Source organism: Protopterus annectens, chromosome 2.part0 (assembly GCF_019279795.1).
Source record: "Protopterus annectens isolate FY-2018-M chromosome 2.part0, PAN1.0, whole genome shotgun sequence".
NCBI lineage: Eukaryota > Metazoa > Chordata > Ceratodontiformes > Protopteridae > Protopterus > Protopterus annectens.
The window spans coordinates 181,414,248-181,434,343 of NC_056728.1; positions in this window are offsets into that span (position 1 = coordinate 181,414,248).

Consider the following 20,096-nt stretch of genomic DNA (forward strand, 5'->3'; position numbering starts at 1 on the left):
GGCTGGAAATTACTGCGGCATTAGTTGTTTCTGCCACGTGTATAGTGCGCACTTTTAATTAAGTACTGCTATAGTTCAGTTGTGGTGCTTAAATAGTTATACCTATAACGGCCATTGTATTTTCTTGGATAAAGCTATCCACAGCTTAGGAGTAACAAAACTGAGTGTGTGTACACTTAAACCCCTAAAAGCTTAGTCTTGGAGGTTGGAATTTACCACGGCATTAGTTGATTCTGCCACGTGTATAGTGCGTACTTTTAATTAGGTACTGCTATAGCTCAGTTGTGGTGCTTTTATAGTTATACCTATAACCGCCATTGTATTTTTTGTACCTTCATCTTAGGAGTGTTTCTAATTGCATGATTATGGTCTGAATTACTAGATTATTATCTCATAGTATGTTGCAGTAACTCCGCAACCAAACCGTTGCGATTAAGCAATGAACTCCAGAACACTAATTCTCAATACTTACAAATAATGGTACAATGTATTATTAGAACTGACAAAAAGGGAAACGTATTAGCTGTATTGGAGGATTTTACAATTAATGAGTCTAGATGGAAAATGTATTTGAGTTATTTAGAGTGTTTTTATAATTAGAGTCTTGAAGGGAAAAGTACTGACTTTAACAGTGTATTGTATTAATAAGAGTCTTGATGGGAAATGCAGTGCCTGTATTAGAGTGTTTTATATGTAAGACTCTAGAAGTGTCAATGTATCAGCTTTATTAGAGTATTTCAGGTTAAGAGACTAGAAGGGAAGATATCAGCTTTATTAGAACTGCATAGTGAACCACTTGATAGCAATATGTTATGCTCCCTAAAGGTATGAGCTTGCTAACTATATCACTCAATGCCTAACTCTCTGCCTATTCAATGCTTGATTGTCACCCCACTCCTTTCTACATAGTTACCTTGTTTTTTTTTCTACTTTTTCTCCTTAGTATTACAGTCCCAGACATTCATAAAACAGCCTGTGACCGCAAGGTCATATCAGCGCTAAATCATGATCCTTACAAAGAAAACTGAATTGGAACAGAAATAAGGCAGCAACCTGAGATAACACAGGAATTCCCTGTATGTGTAAACACCCATCTACTGTTGCTAAGCTTTTGATTTTGTATTTATACCTGTGGCTCTGCTACATTTTATAACAAGTTATTTTACACAAGCTAGCAATAAGTAACTCTGTTACCTTTTGCTGCACCCAGAATGGCAGCTGTTTTGCACTAGCATTGTTACAACTGGTAATAGGTTTCTCCCCCCCTTACCACCCTCTTGACTAGCATCATTTTCTTTTTGCTTTAACAAAATAGCATTTTTGTAGACTAGAACATAGAAAAGTACTCTATAAGTGTACCTTAATTTCCTTACTTGCATACTGGTTCTCAGATTGTTTCTTGAGAACTGGGTTGGGTCTGACCTGCTCCGTTCGCCCTACGGGCTCACTAAGCTCCCCTACCCTACCCCCATTTCCCACCCACCCCCAGCAGTCCTACACTTATACTTCACTAACCACTCCCCCTTTTATTCTCATCCTATCAAAAACCTCTTCATCACCAAGCCACTCCCCTACCTCTTCCTATCCTAATTAGTTCTAATTAACTCTCTCTGCACTACCGTCTCACCTTTCCCAACCTATCTCTCCACTAACTGCATCCCAACTCTACCTCCTAGACAATCTCCACTAACTTCTTACTTACATTATTTTAAACCGTGTTCAAACTATTTATAACACTCTCTCTTACTTTTTACTTCACCTACTCATACAAACTACTCTGAACTCATATCCATTTACTACCATGGCCCTAACATACAAAACTAATTGCACTAACTTACTACTCTTAACTACCACTATAGCCTCTCTTACCATACCTTACTCACTCACTTTCTTTGAAAATCTTTCTCTACCTAAACAAAACCACAACTTACAACAAACTTTACCATCTTCTATCATTTACTGCCATAACCACAGTAACATAACCTGTATATCAAACTATATATGTCCAAAATATCACAGAGCAACCCATGTTACTTACTTCACTACCAAAAAGAATGTTAACAATTTCTACAAGATCCTTAAATCTCTGCGATATCCACAACAACATCCCCTCCTAGATGGTGATATTCATCCAAACCCAGGCCCCAATACTAACTATACCAATAACCTTGACAATTTAACATTACCTATCATTCCTACATTAACTAAACCACCCAACTCCCTCCTGATAGCTCACCTCAACATTAGAAGTATTAATAATAACATTTCCAACCTGCATGCACTCCTTGACGTGCACTCATTTGATATTCTACGTATTACAGAGACTTGGCTAAAACCATCCACTCTAGACCAGGAAATTATTCCCCCAGGCTATAATATCCTTAGATGTGACAGTAAAACCAAAAAAGGTGGGGGTACAGCCATTCTCTATAACTCTAATCTCCAAATTTCACCCATTAATGTACTTCCATCATTAGACACCAAATCCGAAATCCTTCCTACTAAACTCCAAATCAACAACTCCAAATCTATCTATCTAGTCTGCATGTATCTCCCCCCAGGAAACAATACCAATACTCTTGAAAACTTACTTAGTCACCTCTCTACCCAACTACCCCCAGGAGACCATTATACTAGGTGACTTTAACATCGACTGGTCCACCTGCAATTCCCCTAATCCTACAAACCACATAAATCTCTTTGGATTCTCACAATTAATAACCACTCTTACTCAAATCCACAAACCTAGCAGCAAGGAAATGACTCTTGACTGGATCCTTATTAATAGCCACCCTGAAATCTATACTCCAGGAACCCTTCCCGATGACATCAGTGACCATATGCTTACCTACATTATTAGACAAAAAGTCCATATCCCAACTACTCATAATCTCAAAACCTCCCGCTCAAAAAAATTCTTTAATCCTGCCAGCTTCCTGAATGAACTACAAGCATGCGACTGGTCACCACTGATCCATCTTGATGAGGCTGTGACCTACTTTAACACTAACTTTCTTCAAATCCTAGATCACCATGCACCTTATCGCTCTATGAGAATAAGCAGCAAATCTGCCCCATGGCTCACAAAACAAACTAGGCAAAAGATGCTCCTCAGAAAGAAAATCTGGGCTAAATGGAGAGCTACCAAATGTCTGGCAGATCACCTCCACTTTAAACAGCTTAAAAATGCTACCAAGAAGGATATTCTGAGAAACAAAAAAGACTTTTACCTTCACCTCCAACAAACCAGTGAACAAACTCCACAAAAATTCTGGTCAGGGATAAATAAACTTCTTCAACCAGGTCACTCTACTACTCCTGCCCCAACAGGTTTCAACCATGATAACACCAACCAGATATCTGATGCCTTTAATAACTACTTTACAAGAAGCCATTCAAACCCTAGCCAATTCTCTACCTCCTTTCACTTCTTCCCCACTAAATACCTCCAAGACTTCATGTCCTACCTTTCATATACAACCTGTACCAACATCTCTCATCTGCAAGCTACTTCAAAAACTGAAACCTTGCACCCCTTCTGCTGATCGTCTCCCACCAGAATACCTACATATTGCCGCAAAAGCCATAGACTATCCCGTCTCTATCCTTATTAACAGAACTATCACAGAAGGCAAATTCCCTACCATATGGAAAGTATCCCACATTATTCCACTACATAAAGGTGGATCTTCTATTGAGCTTTCAAACTTTCGGCCTATTACCCTACTCTCCCCATTAGCTAAGATAATGGAAAAGTGTATTCACAAACAACTACTTAACCACCTGCTACACAATAACCTACTAGCAAACTGCCAACATGGCTTCAGACCATTCCATAGCACTACAACTTCCCTCTTATCCTTCTCCGACTCTATAAATAAAAATCGTAACAACAACTTTTTTCCCTCTACACTATTTATTGACCTATCAAAATCCTTTGATATTGTTAACCATATATTACTTTTAAACAAATTAAAGGACCATTCTCTGGACCCTCAAGCATTACAATGGTTTAGATCTTATCTGGAAAATAGACAGCAAGCAGTACTTTGGGATAACAATCTGTCTTCATTACTTCCAGTAAATATTGGAGTACCCCAAGGCTCTATCTTAGGTCCCCTTCTTTTTTTCCTTATTTATTAACAATCTACACATGAATATACCTCAAGCCACCTGCACTCAGTATGCAGATGACTCCACCTTAATCTGTACAGCTAAGAATTTAGCCTCTCTCCAGTCCCTCACCCAAACTGTTTTTCATAATGTTGAAAAAAAAACAAAGCTACTGCTTTTTACCCCAACTCATAAATAAATCACCCAATCCATTCTTCTCTATAACCTCTAACAATGGCACCAACATAACCCCAGATACTACAACCCGCCTACTAGGTGTAACAATTGATAATCGTCTCAACTTCGATGCCCATATCAACTCCACCATAAAGTCTGTTAACCAAAAACTTGGTACCCTCTATAGAATAAAAACATTCCTTACTTCTTATGCCAGGAAAACAATTGCCCAGACCCACCTCATTTCTACCCTTTTCTATGCCTCTGCTATATATACTAACCTATCCAAAAACAACCTTGCCAAACTTTCCACCTGTTATAACAGCATAGCTATATTCATTACATGCTCCCCCTTTAAAATTCACCACTGCCTCAACCTCAAACAACTTGAATGGCTAGAACTGCAGAACCATATACTCTGTCAACAGTTACTTATCACTCAAAAGATCCTTTACCACCCCAACACCCCAATCCTTACTAATCTGATTACACCATATAAAAATCTAACTTCCCTACATTCTGCTAATAAACTCTTAGTGTCCTTGATTAAATCTAACAACAAAGCTGGTGACTCACTTTTCTCAAATACAGCAGGTAAGAACTGGAATCAGCTTCCTTCTGAATTATCTATCCTTGATTCTACTCCTTTATTTAAAAAACATCTTAAAGAACATCTTAAAACTCATTGGCTCTGTCCATGCGCTAACCCAGACTAATATTTTCTTCCCCTTCTTGCTTTTTCTACTCTGTACTCCACTACCTTTTCCTCCAAATCCACTTACTACTCTTTTCTTCTTAGTAAGAGCATATAATGGTTCTTCTCCCTTATTTGGGTTCTACTCATAATTACTATTGTATTTAGCATAATCTGTTAGCTTAATTTACTTTTGTATAATTTTTTATGGTTCTTCTTTTGACCAATACAGCCTCTGTATTATGATTTTACTTGTCTTTATATATATATATTGCTAACTTTGTTGGCTGCCTTTGTATTGAGATTTTACTTCTCTTTTTTATATTGTTAACTTTCTCACTGTTCTTGTTTGGAGCTTTTCTCCCCGGGCCTCTACTGAAAATGGGCATGTATCCAGTTAGACTAGCCCGGTCAACAAATGTAAAATATAAATAAATAAATATTTGTAATGCAGAAGTTGACCTAGATGGTACAACAAAATACCATTGTGAATTCATAAGATAATATTTTCCTTTACATGGACTGCCTCTTTATCATCTAAAATCAACCAGATTGACCTGTTTCTCTACCCAGCTTTGCTCTTTATTTGTAGCCTTTTTCATAGCTGCATGTAGAGAAGATCTTTAAATCCAGAAGTGGTTATTTTTATGGGGGTGGAGAAAAACAAAAATACAAGTATATTTCATGAGTTTATATACCAGTGATGTATATGTAAGGGTAGAGTCTTCCAGTATACATCAGTATTAGAACAAAACTAATTATGTCTAAAAATAAAGTCACAAAATATTTGGATGTTTTTGCACCTTTAACAAAATATATTGGTCAATAAATCGGTCTCTATGAAAAAAAATACTGGAAATAAATTAAATACTTCCTCACTTTGGTTATAGTTACAAACTGAAAAAAACGGTAGTAAATTAATGTCTGCTGAAATTATTTTGTAGAAATATTAAATGAGTTGAAAAGAAAAAAATGATGGAGCTTTAAATTACCCATGCAAAACCTGATAGAACATTCCAAGTTCCTTTGTGAAACATAAATTATGCATATGGCTTCCTTAAAGAAGAAATAAACCAGGGAAAAAAAAGATTGTGGAAAAACAACCATGCCCAAAGCTTCATAAGGTGTTTCTGAGGTGCTTGTAACATGGATTAGCCGAAAGAAGAAGAAGAAGATTGTGTTGTTTGATTTTAATTTGCCAGAACATGACTACCATTTCAAGCTTTGTATATTTGTGACATGAACGTATATTGTAGTCATATCTTCACTAAGTTTCTGGGGTAACAATTTCTTTTAACTGCTAGCTCCATTCTATGTTCTTTTTAAATGTATTGTTGACCAGATGCAAAACCTGTTTTATTATTATTATTATTCAGTTAATGAACATTTTTGCTTATTCATTTATTTATGTTTTGCTTTTTGTGTTTTTTTATACAATACTGAATCTCAGCTGTGTTAAAAGATGAATAACAATAAAATTTAATTATGGAGATTACTGAAAGGACCCCAGCAAAGTGTTTTCTCAAAATGACGGTATCATTTTAGCCTTGGTAAAATCGGACCATACCCACTAAGTGGCATTCCTTTCATTTGTGATTGATTAAGATATTAAAACATAAATGGCATTTCTAAGCATAAAGTCATATCTAATACAAGAACAATGTTTTGTGTTTTTCTCACACACACACACACACACACACACACACACACACACACACACACACACACACACACACACACACACATACATTTTGCAGAGGATTGAGCCCCCTACCCCTTTACTTACAAGTGCACCAATTCCACAGTAGCACAATATCAGTGAAAGGAGAAATCACCTGCTAAGGTTAAAACATGGTCTTGCACAACTGCAATCTTCTTGAAGGCAGATTCCATTCTGTAAGCTGCACTTTCAGGGATTGTTTCATGCACTATTCCATTTGTTATTGTTTAAATTGTTAACATCTGAAGATATTTTCACACACACATGCACACACAAATATAAATATATATTTACAGGCATGTATGTGCATCTGCCTAGGTCTGTGTGGTTTATACATATGTTTGTACTGTTTTATTGTTTGTTCTCTTCCTTTAGATTAACTTTCATAGCTCTCTTAACATCTTCACCTACTCAGCTGTACACACATCTCCAGAGCCACAGAACCTGCCTTATGCCAGCTTCATAACCAGTATATTCTGGGAATCATAGCAATGCACGATTTCAGTGTCTTGTTTGAATTTGTAGTCCTGATGATGCGGCAGCCAGTATTATATGTATGTATTTAGGGCTAATCAGTAGAAACCCACTAACTTAATTCTTTCATATGACTGTTTGCCTCATTTCTAACAGCTGTCTTGCATAATGAAAACAAACCCAGAAATAGTAAATATGTATATAAAACTCTTGTTTTTAATTATTTTGTATCCTTATACTTTCCCTATTTTTATTTGTATTCTTTCTCTTGCATCTTTCATTTAACAGGAATACTAATCATAGTCTCCAGAAGCTGTTGAAGAGTGGGGGAGTGGAGGGTGAGATGGACATTTAGTGATCTAAAAAGGCAATTTTTTAAAAACTATTTGCTACCACAACATAGGTTCACTTGGAGGACATTTTAACTTTTGCCAATTCCCTTTTGGTGCTTGAATTAACATTTCCTGATTGGTCTTGCCTATCCCATGGCTGATAATTGTATATTAGCCCTAGTGAGAATAACTGTGGTCATACCATAGATAATTTGAGGGGACCCATGTAAGGGATGCAGCATTTAGGAACTCTGTTTATCCATTAGTGGCATGGGGGCAATCCTGGACTACATTTTCTATAACCCATCCTTAGATCCAAGTTGCATTTAAACATGGACAGGGATGAGCTTTGTTTTACTTGAATGGATACTCTGTTCTGGAACAGTGGTGGCCTCTGTTATATATATATCCATGTCGCCACAACATTCAGTTTAGATACCTGGACTGAGTATTTCTGATGCCATTTGACTTGCTGATGTTCAGTAGGTCCATCTGTATTAGGTCTTGGTATGCCTTGTATGCCAGAAATGTCACTTCTGAGCACTCTGTAGGATACTGAGTATAATGATAAATCTTTAAGGTGGTCAATGCAAGACCTGTTGTTTAGGACTTGTATCCTTTTAGTAAGGTATCTCTTTGGGTATTCCAATTGTTGCATGAGTCTGCACAGATACATGCCAAAGTGGGTATTATACAAAATGATTGACCTAATGTAGGCTTTGTAAAGGGATTCCTATCAGATAACCGAAGACGCATTTTGTCGAATGCATCTTGGTCTAACTTGAAATGTTGAAAAGACAAAATGACAAAGCGGCATATAAGCAAATTCTTTCCCTGGGAAAGAAATCACTTGGCCGCTTCATCACTTTGCCATTTTCAGCACTGTAGTGCAATTTTGGAGTTGGTATATTTAAGTACAGGGGGGTGTGGGGGCAAAGTCTCCCACTTTATATAATGTTTTAATGTCTTTTTTTGGGGGGGGAGACATCGATTTTTTTTCCCTGGGAAAAAAAATCACTGTTCTGGTTGTTCGATGTCTTGTGAATTCGAACTTTAGAGTTCGATATAACAACGTTCGATCATTTGATCATTCGTTGTTATAATATAGAGCCTTATAAAGGAGGGACAACAACATCTGTAGCTCTGGTCACAATCAATTTGTTTATAAGCTGAGCAATATAGAAATACTTTCTTTTGACTCTGAGCATATGTTGGTCAAAAGTTAGGTCACTGTATATACAAGTTCCCAAATGCCAAACAACTGGGTCGGTTCTCAGGGGGCATTGTCAATTTGGCAGTTCCCTGGAGTAGATGACTTCCCAAAGGAAACGATAATGTATTTTTTGGAGTTTAGTTTCAATTCATGATTCTGGTACCAGTTATTGTCAAACCTTCCTGCATGATGATATAATTAATCAGAACTGGTTATTATTTGATTGTGACCAACAATACAAATGTAAGCTGGGTGACAAGCCAGTTTTTATTGTATATAAAAGAGACAAGTCTATTAAGAATTTATTAGAAACAAATCCCTCAGGTGAGAGGGAAGGTTGGATGAGGAAATGTGGCCACTGTACACAATGCACCCATATTATAGAAAATGATGTTATCAATATTCTGGGCTATGGAAGGGTATTTCATAAAACAAAAATTATATTGTACTAGTAAATGTGTGGTATATGTGACTATCTGCCAGCAGTGTCAGCATTTCTACATAGGGAAAACAATTAACAGCCTTAACAAATGAATTTGCCAACTTATATACGATATCAGAAGGAAAAACAATAAGAATGCACTGTGGAAACACATGATGGAGTTCCTCGAGCACCAGTTTAAATTTAGTGCCCTAGAACAAGTTTGCAACAAGGGGAGCGGGGGAGGCCCATTGGATTTACTCCTTGAATACAGGGAGCTTATGTGGTAACTTAGGTGCAATGCCAGTTACCCTCCCCCCTTTACAGGGCTTAATGAAACGGTGTCTATTTCCAGTTATTTAAAATTAAAAGCAGATTTTCACATGTGAGGGTAACACATGACAGTATGAATACAAGTGAATATATAATGCTTGTTTGTATATTATTTACACTGCCTGATGTTTTTAAATAGCTTTAGATCATTCAGTACATCAACAAATTATTTTTTTATTATTTGGTCAGGAAATTGAATTTTGTATGTTTTTAATTAAGATCTTGAAATGTTGAAATGTTTTGGGGGGAAAAATGTATTTGCATGTGACTGCTACTTTAAAACATTGTGGGTAGCTCACTTAATGATGTCACAGGATGTGATGTAGTTTTATTTAAACTGCTTTGGATGGAATTATGTTAATTCTGAAGAAGTCTTTTGGCTTTACAGCTGATGAAAGAGCTAAAAATAAAGTTAATCTGTGGACACCTGTGTGCCGTATTGTTCTTTATGTTCCTGCATGATGGTTGTCATTTGGGGATTCAATAACTACTCCTAGCTTGCAGTCATCTCAAACTTAGTCGGCCAAAGCCCTTTGGTATTTCCCTTTACATTCATACACACACACACACACACACACACACACACACACACACACACACACACACACACACACACACGCACACACCTTAAAAACTGTACCTAATAAGGAAGCATGACTCTGGCAGCAGCAATGTGCACCAAACAATAAAGAGCAATAAGAGAATACTATTGGATATGGTAAGAAAACTGAAACTATTGGGCACAAAATGTGTGATTACCACCAATGGAACAGCTAAACTAGTTAGCTACTTCTGCAGCAGCAATGTGGACTGACACCAGAACAGGGGATTACTTGTATAACGGCTTTACACCAGCATGTGGGACAGCGACAATGGAATTACTGCTAACATACAACAACCCAAATGCCAAACGCAGACCAATTATTTTATGTATTAGTAGTACTTTGGATGACAATAATGCTTTTACAAATAGTTGTTTTCAACAGGAGATGCCCAGTTTAGGATGCTAGTAAACCTGAATATACCCACAGACAGCTCTCAGCCTCATTTTATCCACAATCATCATCATGGAAAGAACCAAAAAATGATGCTAGACAAAGGCCAAAAGCATGGGTTCATTTTAAATACTGACACTATTCACTTAAAATCGTGATAGAATAATAAGATTTAAATTACCAAACATTTCTGAATGATAGAATATGTCCAACTATAATTAATACCTGGGTGTTACTTTACGAGATTAACCCTCTGTTTTGTCACAAAAATCAGAAATGTTACATGATCATAGCACAACTGTGGCATAAAAATCAGGGATAATTAAGAGGGATGCTGCGTCCTATACAATAAATGTACTTATTTTGTATGGAAATGCCTTCTGGATAAGTAAGTACTTGTCCTGGGAGAACTACTCTGGAGAGAGAGCTGTGGTGTGGTTATAAAATGACATGAAAAAAAACCTATGTCATTACCTAACACATACAATGTCTAAATTAATTGTATATTTTTAAGAGCTTTAATATTTCTGCACACGTTTACTTCATATGCATTTTGTTTGTGCCTCACAGCAGCTTGGGTGTATGATAACAACTGTTTGTTGAAGGTACAACCAGCACACACAATATAAAGATATTAAAGTTGCTATTACTTATGTTGTGACCTAATTCATTTGGACGTACATTTTGGTATAAAATGATACAATTATACTCAGAAAAAAGCACTTTGTCTTATACGTAGGTGCCATTTTTTAACAAAAAGATGTGATTAACTGATACTCTGATAAAGTCACAGAATGTTGTGAAAAATCTTGGTATTGCTTTTCCCTTTCCAGTCATGCTGCCACAAGCACTATCATCCTCCTCACCACACACAAACACGGGTGCATATAAGCCTGAAGTTATTTTCCTTTGGGATACCTGCCCCCTTGGAATAGCCTGCCATTCCCACATTGTAATACCACCATTTCCTCTTTGGCTTCATGCTTAGAATACCTCACTGCATATGAAGTCAGGACCAGTCTCTCTCCCTATGGGTTTGTTGATGTAGCTTCCCCTTGTTGACAAATGTTTCAATACCACATTTTATTAAAAGCAGTAGTTCTCCTGTGGACCTCAATCTGATGCCTTTCTCCATTTTGGCCACCTGTCCTGCAGCTATATCTAGACTAAAAGACCAATTAAAGCCCCTAGCAGAGCATTCCCTGTGGTTCTCCTGGCAACTGTAAGAAACCCTCCTGTGGACCTCAATCTGATACCCCCCTCCATTTTGGCCACCTGTCCTGCAGACATATCTAGACTAAAAGACCAATTAAAGCCCCTAGTGGAGCGTTCTCTGTAGTTTTCCTGGCCAATGTAAGAAACCCTTCTGTGGACCTCAATCTGATGCACTCCTCCACTTTGGCTGCCTGTCCTGCAGATATATCTAGACTAAAAGACCAATTAAAGCCCCTAGCAGAAGGTTCCCTGCGGTTCTCCTGGCCATTGTAAGAAACCCTCCTGTGGACCTCAATCTGATACCCTCCTCCATTTTGGCCACCTGTCCTGCAGCTATATCTAGACAAAAAGACCAATTAAAACCCCTAGCAGAGCATTCCCTGTGGTTCTCCTGGCCACTAAAGAAACCCTCCTGTGAACCTCAATCTGATACCCTCCTCCATTTTTGGCTGCGTGTCCTGCAGATAAATCTAGACTAAAAGACCAATTAAAGCCCCTAGCAGAGCATTTCCTGCTGTTCTCCTGGCCACTGTTAGAAACCCTCCTATGGACCTCAGTCTGATACCCTCCTCCATTTTGGCCACCTGTCCTGCAGATATATCTAGACTAAAAGACCAATTAAAGCCCCTAGCGGAGCGTTCACTGCGGTTGTCCTGGCCATTGTAAGAAACCTTCCTGTGGACCTCAATCTGATACCCTCCTCCATTTTGGCCACCTGTCCTGCAGAAATATCTAGACTAAAAGACCAATTTAATATGTGTCCTAGCGAGTGACTATTACTTAACTTATTGTTATTTTGTCAAGTATTAATTCGTCATTGTACAGTGCCAGCATGTATTAAGTGCAGCATTTTGTATTACCTAATCTCAGTAGCCGATACGGAAAGAAGATGCCAGCAGCTCTAACCTTTATTTTTTCCCCATTTTCCTCAATCCTCAATCTGCATTTCAGTGTCTTTTTCCTTCCTATAGCCTACCCTTCATTGGGACTTTTTGTTTTACTAAGTTTATCTCCCTTTACCACTGTCACTGTTACTGCCCTGTTCTTCTGCTGTTTGCAATTTCCCCTGTCCATCTCTATAGCTACTCTGTTCAGTTTAACCTACTGTACTGCACGGGTAATTCATTTTAAAGTTACTTACCTGTACAGCCTAAACCTAGCATTTTCTGCTTTCAGTTGCTCCTGCCAAGCCCTATTTTTTTTCTTTTTCTACATCTACTCCTGCTTTTCTGTACCCCACCAGCTTCCTCCTTAACTAGTTCAACTTTCTCTATTATTGATTATTTTTCTGTGTGCTAGGTCTTCCCTGAGTGTTAGCCCCGCTCTGTTTGCCTTCGCTTTGCTCGGGTTCTCTCTGCTCCCCTACCCTACCCCCAGTCCCACCCACCCCATTACAATTTCCGTTATACGATCCACTCCCTCCCCTTCCTCTTCAAATGTCCACTAGCAAAACTCTTCCTCTCTATTCTGTTTACAACACTTCCATTCTCATCCTTTCCCCATTATTCAAACTCAAGTCTTATCTACATAACTTCCTCCCAAGCTACCTCCATACTGACACCTCTATTGCTTATCCTACTCACATAATGCTACATCTTATTATGACCACTACACTCCTCTACACTCTTGCTACCCTGACTTCTTACCATGTCCTCCTTCCTTATCCACTACTCCACTCTCCAAACTCCCATAGTTTTGCAACTCACTCAACACCCTCATTCTATAATATCACTTCTACTCTATTTAACCCCCCCCAACTGAAGTCCTCACAAACTAGAGTGCAAACACTCCCTCCTACCTACAAATCGAAACCCAAACTATACAAACGTCTTCTAAGTATACCTATACGCCCCCTACACACTTATGACATACTTATATCCGGAGATATCCACCCCAACCCTGGCCCCTCCTCCTCCCCCCTTATCTTCTGCCACCCCTCTATCTCCAATTACTCCTCATCCTTCCCAGCCTATCATAACTAACTCTACTAGATCCAAACATCTAACAATTTACTATATGAATATTCAAAGCCTTACCAACAAAATCACAGACTTTCATGCCTGGATTGCCCACATAAACCCACATATCCTTACCTTGTCTGAAACTTGGCTTAAGCCATATATCACCAGCAATGAAATTCTCCCACCTGGGTATAATATCTATCGCTCAGATAGATTCCCTAAGAAAGGTTGCCATGCTCCATTCCAACAACCTCATCCTCTCACCCCAACTTTCACTCTGCTGAACTCATCATCCTTAACTACCACCTCAGCCTCCACAAGAAAATAGCTCTTGCCTCCATCTATATGCCTCCCAGGAACAACTTATCCACACTTGAAAATATACCAGCCTGGTTCTCCCTTAATATACTGTATAAAACCCTCATACTAGGAGACGTCAACTTAGACTGGGCCAAACTTAAAACTAACTCTCCACAAACCAGTATCAATCTACATGGTTTCCATCAACTAATAACTTCCCCCACCCGGCTCCATAAAAATTCATCCTCTAGCTCCATAATAGACTGGATAGTGACTAACTCCCCTCACCTCTACTACAACCCCACTACTCTGCCAGACCAACTTAGTGATCACTTCCCCACCTCTGTGCTCAGATACCCCAACCAACCTCCCAAACCTCACATTTATCGAGACTGCCTTAAACTTACTAACTTTAATCTAAGTCAATTTAACTCTATACTATCTTCCACTGACTGGTCATTCCTTAAACTAATCCCACTTAATGACGCAGTAAACAGATTTAATAGCATCTTCTTAAACACTCTAAATTCCCTTGCTCCTACCAGACAAATTAGAATAAAATCCAATTTTTCTCCCTGACTTTCTAAAGAAACTAAGTCTGTTATACTCAAAAGAGATAAAGCCTGGAAAACCTGGATCAAAATCAAAGAACTACCCTTTCTCCACAGCTATAGACATCTCAGAAATCTTACTAAGAAGCAAACCAATGCAGATAAAAAGTCCTTCTACAACTTTGCCCAACTAAACAGCAAATCCAATCCTCAAAAGTTCTGGTCCACTATTAACAAAATTCTTTCTCCAGGCTTTCCCTCAAACCCTTGCCCCTACCACAACACATCCCCTCTAGAAACAGCTACTCTACTTAACAAACACTTCATAGATACCATCCAGACACTCATACCATCAAACAGTAACAATACTCCTCTATCTATTCCTCCCAACCTAACTAATATTCCTCCTTTCTCCTTACACCGTTTCTACCTCCTACATCTGATCTCTTCTTTATAAGCTCAAACCCTGCTCTCCATCCACAGATAATCTACCTCATACCTTCCTCAAACTAGCTGCAGTCACCATAGCTTATCCAGTGTCCATACTAATCAATCAATCTATACAGGAATCCACTGTCCCAACCCTTTGGAAATTCTTATTCACCATCCCACTACATAAAGGTGGCAACTCTACTGACCCATCTAACTTTTGCCCCTTAGCTATCTTATCACCCCTCTCCAAGATTCTCAAAAAATGCATCCACTCACAACTTCTAAATCACCTTCTCACACACAATTTTCTCACTCCTGCTCAGCATGGTTTTCATCCCACCCATAGCACAACAACTGTCCTCTTATCCTTCACCCATACCATTGTAGAGGCCTTACAAAATAATAAACTCATCTCCTGTCTCTTCCTTGACCTTTCCAGTGCCTTTGATACTGTCTCCCATCCCCTTCTGCTATCAAAACTTGCTAATCTCAATATATCCTCCTCCTCCCTTTCCTGGTTCTCCAGCTACTTATTCTGCAGACAGCAATCTGTTAAATGGCTCTCTTCCTCTTCTCCTTAAATACCTGTCCCAACAGGAGTACCCCAAGCCTTCATCCTGGGTCCCCCCCTGTTCACTGTCTTTACCAATGACCTCCACACATCCTGTCAACAATCCTCCCTCATCCAATATGCCGACCATTCTACTCTCATCTCCATCTCTGACAACATCTCTGAACTCCACACTCATACTCAGCAGGTCTTCCTATCTACCGAACAATGGCTAACTAGTAACCTTCTCATCCTTAACCCTAAAAAGACCAAACTCTTACTATTTCTTCCCTGCTCTCTCGCTCTCCACAAATCTACCTTACTATCAGTCACTTCCTCAGATAAAACTATTATCAAACCTGAAGCTCACAGTAAACTCTTAGGTGTAATCATCGACGATGAACTCAAATTCGATATGCATATACTTCAAAGTATAAAAAAGACACACCAGAAACTGGGTTTACTTTACATTAACAATAAATTCCTAACACCAAACACAAGACTCTCCCTTGCCCAAGCCTTTCACCTACCCTCCCTCACTTATGCAGCCCCGGTGTTTACCAACATTCAAACTGTAACCTTAAATAAATTCCAGCAAACGTACCATAAGCTAGCTAGGTTTGTCACTAACGCCCCATATAATGCACATCACTGCCTATCCTTAAATTCTCTCCATTGGCTTGAGTTCCCCCATGTACTGCTATTATCTCAACTTCATATGCTACACACCATTCTCTACAAACCTTCATATTGCCCTGCTCTCACTTCCCTCATCTCTAGCTATTCTCCTTCTCATACTCTCTGCTCCTCTAATCAACTACTACTACATACTTACCAACCCAAAAAAACAATAGGTAAGCTCCTCTATAAATATTCCATTACCCAAGCTTAAAACAATCTTTCCAGAGACATACGTTCCATCATTCATCCATCCCACTTTAAAGAAAAACTCAAAATTCACCTACTTAACACTAAAATCTGTCCCTGCCAAGCCCCAACCTAAACTTTCACCACCCCTCCTTAATCTACCCCACATACAACTTGTATGCCTCTACCACAGAGACTTTCTATTCTCTGATCCCTTTTTCCTGATGATTAAACTTTTCTTGTAAATATGTAAACACATTGTTACTTCTATAAATTATTTAACTTCACACTGTATGTTTTTTGCAACACCTTGTTATATGTTCTACTTGTATTTTTTATTAATTAGATGTAAAGATCATTTTCTGTAAACTGTGTGTTTAATGGAGCTTTTCTCCTCGGGTCTCCATTGAAAATGGACCACAAACCCAGCTGTACCAATCCAGTTAACAAATGTCAATAAATAAATAAATTTTATGCCACGTTTATTCATTTTTATCACTCTTCCAGTATTACTTTTTTTTTGTTCCTTTCTTTTATCGTGTTTAAAACTCAGTTGTTACCAAAGCACTGGGTCATAACCAGTTAGGGCATACCACCAGTTAGCAAAGAAGACTGTAAATACAACATTTGCCAAGACATTCCAAGGAGACGCTTACTATAAGTCAGTCTTTGCTTCTATTCATCCCACCTCTGAATATATTATTTATCCTTTCTCTGTCAGCTTAAATTGACTTCCATAACACTAAGAGGAAAACCTAAATATGATAAGAAAACATAATGTCCTTACTGTAGCATGACTCTGGTAGCACTCGGAAACTCTTGGGCACAAATGTGTGATTACCAACGGAACAGCTAAGCTAGTTAGTTACTTCCACATGCACTTGTGTTTAAATCCATGTTAGCATGTGCGACGCATGCATGAGAATCCGTGTTTTGGGTCCTCCTTAAAGTAAAACTCCATTTTTCTAGTATGTTGCTTCATTAGAGACGTCTTGCAGCTGTAAAAGTGTGTGTGGGGTGCTCCCTTCCCCTCGCTCTATGATTCTGGTACCCATGATACTAATCTAGGAGTATTACACATAATACCTTATCACACATCTGTATAAATATACTCTTAGTATGTTACATAAAGAATAGCTACAAATTAGTATACTGCTATGTTTTGTTCATTTTTACATATTCTTTATTGGACCTTGACTACTTTGATATATTTATATCATGTCTTGTATATTATATGCTTTATAATTTGACTTCTTATTAAGTGCATTATTTCATATGATTTTCTTAAATGTTATATTGTGTTTTGTGTTATGTACTTTGATGCATACTGTGTATATGCTTTACTGTAATTTAATTTCCTTGCATATATCATGTGTTATGTGTTATTTGCATTGTGCTTTGACTGCATATTAATTTTTTTACTGCAATATTTAGTATGTCCTTTGACTGCATATTAAATATATTATTTACTGTTTGATCTCTATGTATATGTCATATAATGTTTTATTTAATATTTACTTTGTGTTTTGATAGGGCTTTCTTCGAATGTAACTTCATATCTGAAAAGGGTCCTAAGATCAGCCCACCCACCCTGTTAACGAACATAATAAATAAAGTGAGGTTTGACAGACTGTTAATGATGGCATCTTCTGATGCAATGTCAGGCTTTGAGTGGAGTAAATAAAGCTAAAACTGCATTTTCCTCGACATACCCACTCCCTTAGCTGTCAATATGAATCTTCTGGTTTAAAAGTTCTCCTTCCTTCTCTTCTGGTCCATAGGTTCATAGGAGGTTACTAGGTTAATGGTCCTAGTTCCTTTAAAAGTCTATCTGTGTAAAAAAAAAACATGTATCTTAATTGTTATTATAAGCAGAGTGATTCTGTGATCAGTAGCGACTGCCCCTGTCCATGAGTGACAATGGCTGCCACCCCCGGAGTGAATTTATGGTCACCCATCCAATTTTCAAGGCTGTAATAGAGTCATTGAGGAACTCTGCTTCACATGAAGAGGAAGCTTATTTCAGAGGAGTGGCAATTTCTGGGAGATATCTGTCTTTCCAACATGTTTTCTTAATATCACAGGCTAGGTTGGGATCCCTGGAGTGATTGACTGTTGTCCCATTTAATTTGCGGATGTGCAACATTTCCATTAGGGCAGGGTCAGAGACCACTCTGCAGGCCAGGCACAGGTCACCTATCAAAAGCCTGTATGATACAGCGTACAGTGACAGGGCTTTAAGTACTTTCATGTATGACATGTTTTGGAGGACCTGGATTCTCTTGATTAGAAATCTCTGTGGTCTCTCTAGTTACTGCAGGTGTCACATCAGGGGCGGCTCGTGGCATCAGACTGCCGGACTGCAGCCCCCTCAGAAAATGCAAGAATAAATGAAAATAAAATAATAAAAGTACCTTTTTATTTTTTAGTTTAAAACCAACAAATTTGTAGCCAGGTCTCTCCGAGTCCGCGACTCGGAAGTATGCACATGCGCACTGTAACCGCCTCTGGTTGCAGCAGTTTTAAATAGATTTTTTTTTTGTTTGTTTTTATTGCAGCCCGGGGGGAGTAATTAAGGCATCATTGTGATGCCCAGAAGTCTATGTGGTTCCAAACCGCATAGAATTGGAAGGGGCTCGGACTGCGACGTCCGCAGGCACGTCATGATGTGCTTGCTGGGCTAAATGCTGCTGATTGGTTGTTGCTCTCTTCCCGGGCTTTATGTGCTGGGAAAAGAGCGAGAACCAATCAGTCAGTGTCAGTTGTGGATTGTTTATGTTTCGTGAGAATCGTGACTGTCAAACAAACGGGATTAGGAGTTGTTGAGGACCGATTATTTTTTACTTTGCCGCTGCAATTGCATTTTAATTTTTTTATTTGGGCACCGTGGTATTTTGTCAGCTGCTGAAGAAGGAAGAACAACAGAAGTCAAGAAGAAGAACTGAAGAAAGAAGAAGAAAGAAAATAAGTTAGAAGAAGAACAGAGTGAAGGTAAAGTAAGTATACTCTTTGGCTCCCTGATGGGTATATGGCTGAGTCTGACAAAAGATTAATAACAACCAGCAGGATTTGACTTGCTACAATATCTTGTGTATGCAGATTTGTGATAAAAATGCAGAATTGTTCTGACAGATTATCAGTGTTAGATACAGAAAAGGTAGTACATGTCAGACATTTTTGAATGTGTTTGTTTTTGTTTTGAGGATTCTTTGTGAGTGGTTTTGTGCCATAAATCTATTATCTTGGTGTACTGAAAATCCATCTGCATATGTTGTTATACCAGTATCACTGTTTTGTATGATATCATGGTAAGACTATAGGTGTGAGTCAGGTTCCCCTTTAAGTGGTTGAATTACCAGGATGTCAACTCTTGTATCAGTGAGACGAAAACACCAATGATTTACAACAGCGAACTCCCGGAACAGTGAATTTTGACCTTAGGGAAACTAACCACTTGCCCACCACTGATGAACTTTGCCCTTGCCTCCACTGTAGTGCAATCTCGGAGTTGGTATATTTAGATGGGGGTGGGGGTGCAGCTGGGGGTGGGGGTGAGGCAAAGTGGTTAGTTTCCCGGAGGTAATATTCGCCATTCCGGGAGTTTGCGGAGTTTACGTAAATCGTCACTGTTTCCTTCTCATTGTTATAGGACACAATATTCTTTTAAGTTGAACATTTAAAGTAAAACCATGAGTCAGTATATTTAATTATGGGAGTGCAGAGGTGCAAGAAGTGTTGTGATCCTGAA